We start from the raw sequence: 6,208 nt of genomic DNA, 5'->3' as shown, positions 1-6,208 counted from the left end.
AGGAGACATAATCCCAGAATAGTACTTAGTCAATTTGCAACTTTACGCATCTATCTATGTAGCTATAATCTTGTCAAAGTTATTATACAAAAATGTTCAAATGTATATATACATATATATATATTTGACTAGACTATATGTATGTATATGCAATAACATTTAAGATATTTTATAAAGTGTAAACGAATGTAATACGGCTAAATATATTTAGTATGCTAGATAAGTTTGAGTGTAATAAGAAATAAACTGTTTATTGTACACAATGGTTGTATGAATTTCGTATAAAAATATCAAGCTACCTAATTTATAAAGACACATTTGCTTGTGTGTACACTCTTATGTACCTACTGCAAATATAATATTGCTCCAGTATCTATATGTGTATGTATTGAATATTTTGAAGTTTTAAGTATGGTATAAAGTGTCTTTTTATTGGTTGCCATATGAGTTTTTTTTTTGTGTAAATGACTTGAATTGAATTTCTAAAAAAAGTAAAAATATTTTATAATCTTTGTAGTTAGGTAAAGCAAAATGCTCATTTTTAATATTTGATTTTTATCTTTTAGAGATTTAGACCTCAACCTGTACATGATATCTATCCTACATACATGTATAAATCATACTTATTGCTGTGAATGTAGATAAGGATAATGTTCGGTACTTAATGAGGACTTTTATCACCTAATTATAACTTATAAATAAACACCATAATAATTTAAAAAAAAAAACTATACATGTAATTTTTATTGTATTTTTGTTCTCTTTCTTAAATTTTACTTTATAAATGGATAATTTATAGATATAACAAATTTCATGAAAAGTTGGCATGATTCGGGTAACACTGAAAGTTTATTTATTCCGAAAAATTAATTCAAACATTAATTTGAATACAATTGTTGAAGATATTACTCAAGACATACAGTATTTTTACAATGAGAAGAAATGAAGGAATTATCAGGACTACATTTGATTAGCAGAACCGCTACAGGACAGGCAGAGAGAATATGTATGATCGTCTCCGCATTGTCTCGACAGAATCTACACAAAACTGTGTCCGCCTAGCCCAGTCTCTGCAAATGATAATTTTACCGTGCATTGCCCAGTAAAAAAACAAACAAAAGTATGAAACCGATTCCAGTCAATCTCTAATAGCTCTGATGAAAGCTTCTTTTATCAATACGGAAGGAACGGTCCTTATGCCGGCTGTGTTCCGGCACCCAAATGGGAATTACTCTATATTTATTAAAGCTCCAAAATACCTTGGATGTGACCTAAACCGATTGAAACGCCTACAACGTCGACTTTCTGTCTGAAAGCACGTTGTGGTTGATTACTGATGATGATATATCGATTGGAAAAGTTTAGCCCGTGGCACTTAGAGGGCTTTCTTGAAAAGCCACCCCGTCCTCGTGGTAGTTACACATAGATGGTGCGATTTTTATTCTTTCTAAGTTGACTCTTGAAGCAGATCTCTATATCGCATATATTTAAGTTTGAAAAGCCTAGCAATATCGATTTAGGCTCGCACATTCAGGCCAAACTCCGTACACGCCCAATTTACCTCCAACTTCGTTTTGGACTAATTAGTGTACCATACACCAGGACCAACATCGAAAACTGAACCACCCCATCGAGAAACACCACTTCATATTCACCACCGAAGGTTTCTCGCGGAAGACAGACATCCGACAAAGCTACCACTAGAATGAGATGGAATTTGACGAAAACTCTTTAAGTGCCGTTAACTGAGTCTCCTGCACAAGAAGGAGTTAAATGGTTGCAGTTCAACAAATGCCTCGATAGCAGTATAGTGGGATCCGTCGCATTATGAATGATGCTGAACTTAAGGAGAATAAAAAATTTTTCCTCAAAATGTTAACAAATAGTTTCAGTTGGTTGTAATGTGGAATTATCTCAGTTCCGATGCATTTCTCACTTTCATCTACCTTTTTTTTGATTATTTAGATTTCAAAAAATATATTAATACATTATACAGACTTTACCTTGTAAACACAATCCGAATGTGAAATCGTTATTAATTCAAAATCGAATACTATAATAGGATAAACCAGCGCATACCAACATATTATTCTGGATTATTTAATAAACGTTTCGCCTGTAACTTTTTTCAATTTTAAATTGTTAAATTTCTTTTTTTAATTGACGGGTAAATTCATGAATTAAATCAGAAACAAACTTTTGTTCATATAACAATATTAGTTGTGGAAGCGAACTGGCTTACATTACATTACACACATATGTATATTGCTGGCAATTTGAATGAAGAATTTTCAATTTTCAATATTCTTATTTTAGAATAGGATTTCCATTTTATTGTACGTTACTCAGACATACTTATGTTTTTTTATATAGGAAATCAAACGTTATGTTAAAACTTAGGACACAACTATGCAATAAGACTTTTATTGGTTTTTTTTTGACACATGTACGTACACATGTAGACATTGAAAAAAAAAAAACAAAAAATAGAAATATTTTAGAGTTTTTCTTAACAGACGTGCAATTTTGTTTATGTGTAGGTAGCTACAGAAAACAAAAATACCACGAATTCTAGAATTTATATTCGTTTCAATAAAAATGTAAAAAATACAAAATATATTTACACTAAAATGTTTCTTATTAGAAATAGAAAGTACGTATATAAATGTTTTAGTCAATCAAGAATAATATCGAAAGATGAAACCTTTAACAGAAATTTCAAGAAGGAATTCATTAATCATTTGTAATTTTTTTTTCTAAAATTTATGATGAATATAAGTGAAATATAATTTTGAGTAAATTTCATTTAAGAATGTAACATGTTTAGTGTATAAAGCTTCTAAGTATGGTTACACCAAACTTGCACAAAGAAGTAGTTAAGAGAAGTAGTCCAGTTAAATACATTCATTCTTTAATTTCAAAATTTTTTAAATTTAATAAAACAAGATTTCTATAAAACAAAACCATAGGACATTTTTATGTAAGTACTCGTACGTACTCACAAATTGTAACAGGCAATATTGTCAAGCTATTAATAAAGAATGTTGTACAGCGAATAATTTCAGATATAAAATTCTAGCCAGGAATTTAAATTTAAGGGTTTATCAGCAATAAGTTTTTTTTAAATTAATATTAAAATAAATTTTATAAATTCGAAATTTAAATTATTTTAAGTTATTATTTTTAATATAATACGAGTAGCAAAAGTTCATATTCATCTTTCGATCCTTTCAAAAAGAAATTTATTTTAATATGCGATAAAAAATAATTAAAATTTCCAAAAAAGGAAAACACAAAAACCAAATAAAAAGAATTTCAAATCACTAAGTCCAAATTTATTATGTAATAAAATCCTTCAGGTTTTTCATAACATTCTTTTTTAGATTTATATTTGAAAGACATATTATACATACAAGATCTGCATGTATGTGTGTGTCTTATAGCATCTTTTCATTATAATCTAACATTTATATATTATGCAAAATATAATAATAATAAAAATATTTAATTTATTATTTTGCTTCTCCTTTGGCAACAATTATATAAAAAAATATTTCAAGCTCTGGTTAAAAAATATTTAATTAAAACGTTTTTTTGGTATTATAAAAAACAAAATGTAAAATACATAATCAAAAACTAAAAATAAATTCAAAATTCTTATGATATGTAAAATATGTATATCTACTTTATAAATTTATATTAGTTTTATATTATTGGCTACATAATATATACATATAGATTTATACATTTTGAGAAAGTTATGTATAGAAGACACAAGACGTAGTATAACAAATTTAAATTTGTTGAAAAATAAACACAAAAAATAATGCTTAAAAACTTATTGTAAGTAAAAAGGATTCACAAGAGAGAAACAAATACAATTTTCCTATCTCTTTTTTACATCTTTTCTTTTGTTTTTTTTATTTTTTTTTTTTTTTGTTTCAATATTATTATATTTGTGGTCATCATATGTAGAAAATTCTCTTGTGAGCCGTTCAATTTAATTAAATTTCTCTCTAATTTGTATAATAACTATAGAATATTTATGATTACCCATTTAGCAATTTTGAAAAATTTTTATTCTACAATATTATTTCAAATTTGGCAGCTATTACGGCGTTTATATACAAAATAAAATCATTTATCAAGTAAAGTGACAATAAACTAGTTTCAAAAACCCTAAGTTTCGTTCAATAGTTAGGAACATTGTTTGATTTGATTCAAAAATAATAAAAAATTCCGTATCACATTCCAAAAAGTTTAGTAAAAGCTTTTGACTTTCTACATTTTTCCAAAATGCGCTCTATACGTAGTGGAAAATAAATATTGCAAGAAATAACCAAGTAGCATGTATTTTCAGCAATAAAATGCTAGTTATTAAGTGTTTTCCCAAAATGCAGCATAAAAAAACTATGTTTTTAATGATGTGGTAACGTTTTATAAAAATGAACATTTGCACAGAACTTTAAATTGAAATTTTCCGGCAAACATCAAAGTACGTATTGTTATTGTAAAAATTGTATTCCAAAATGTATCCAAAGCTATAGCAGTTTTTTGTACAATGTAAAGGTATTGAAAGCTCTGAGACGGTACTACAACCGTATTAATACCCTACTTAAATCTTTTTTAAAGCATTATTGAAGTCACGAATTGTTTCAAAATTAAAAAAAATGTTTAGTATAATCAGTTGAGAGAAAAAATGGAAATTAAGGTAGATTTTCGTCAGAGAAAGAAGCATCCATATCTTTGAATAAGGTTCCAAAAGAGTAAGTTTCTGAAATTTCTTTTTAATTATCTGATATAAATATTAATTGTTCCTTAATTTCTCACGAACTTAAACTCAAAAATTTTAATATTTAGTTTAAAATTTTTGTATTCACTTAATTTCATTAATTTTATAGATTTTAAGCTCTTGATTTAGAAATGTTTGAAGGGATAGTTTTCCACACTATATGATGTTGCATTCTGTACATATACATAATATTATTTATATATTACAGTGGCTATAATATGCAGCAACTATAATATTATTGCTCAAATTAAAAATAAAATTACATTTAGCTAGTTGTAAAAGCAAAATTATAAAACATTTTAATAAAAATATTTGTATGTATATATAATAAGAGAAACATAATATACTTGCATAGAGTATGTTGCATTATACACAACATACGTTAAAACTATGTCATAACATAATTGCATACAAAAATACAGATCAACTTGTAACAGGATTAAACATATTTCATAAAATTACCAAGATTATTTCATATGGATTTTTTTTAGACATTTTATTGTTATTATTATTTAGGTTCAGGGATACAAGAGGTAATCAAGTTAAGAAAATACAAGAGTTACTACGTTATAGGTTACAAATATAATAGTTATGCTAATAAGGTTTTTCATACAATTTTTGGTCAAAACATGAAATTCTTCTAAATTGTAGTTGTATAGCTATAGAAGTGCCTTTAATTTGTTACTGAAAAATTCATTTTGCAATGAAAAATATTGAAAGATTATAATTTATAAAACAGTAGGACGGCTGGACAGCAGAAAATAAAATATTTTTATGATTAGATAGACATGCTACCAAATAACACGCAAAGTCTACAAAAAATTTTTTCCTATTCTACTTTTTGTGCACTCCTGAATAATTTATAATCGAACTAATTTGCTTGACATAATCCACAGTAAACATATTGAATTAAGACTGAATTAAGTTTGATTATAAAAAAAAAAAAATTTTGATTAGAAAATGAACTGAAATTTTCTGATATTGTTTAAAAGTTTTCCATAGAATAAGCATTGATTTATAAGACTCTATTACACTGTGTATGTGTAGCTGTTAAATTCATAAATAAATCTCAACTTAATATGCTCACATATGAAATTGTTTTTCTTATTTTTAATTCAAAAAACATGAAAATTTTCAAAATGCCCAAAAAAACAAAAATAATTTGAAATTAAAATTCAATCAACAAAATTTATTAGTCCACGTACATGAAAGCAACGGACCTGATAATTATACGAATTTATTTATTCAACTTTAACAATTGAACAAGGACTCCAAGTTTTCCTTATATTTCCTGATCAGTTAAGGTTTCTTAAATTTTTTTCTGCAAAAAAAAAAGTCTTTTGTGTGTTTGCAAATAAATTCTGACCAACGCCTTTAAATTTTCCAATTTCACACAATTAAATATAATGAAAGAAA

Source organism: Condylostylus longicornis, unplaced genomic scaffold (genome assembly GCF_029603195.1).
Source record: "Condylostylus longicornis isolate FDR11 unplaced genomic scaffold, ASM2960319v2 ptg000119l, whole genome shotgun sequence".
NCBI classification, from domain to species: domain Eukaryota; kingdom Metazoa; phylum Arthropoda; class Insecta; order Diptera; family Dolichopodidae; genus Condylostylus; species Condylostylus longicornis.
The sequence above is the reverse complement of the archived record's forward strand: the minus strand, read 5'-3'. Positions refer to the sequence as shown.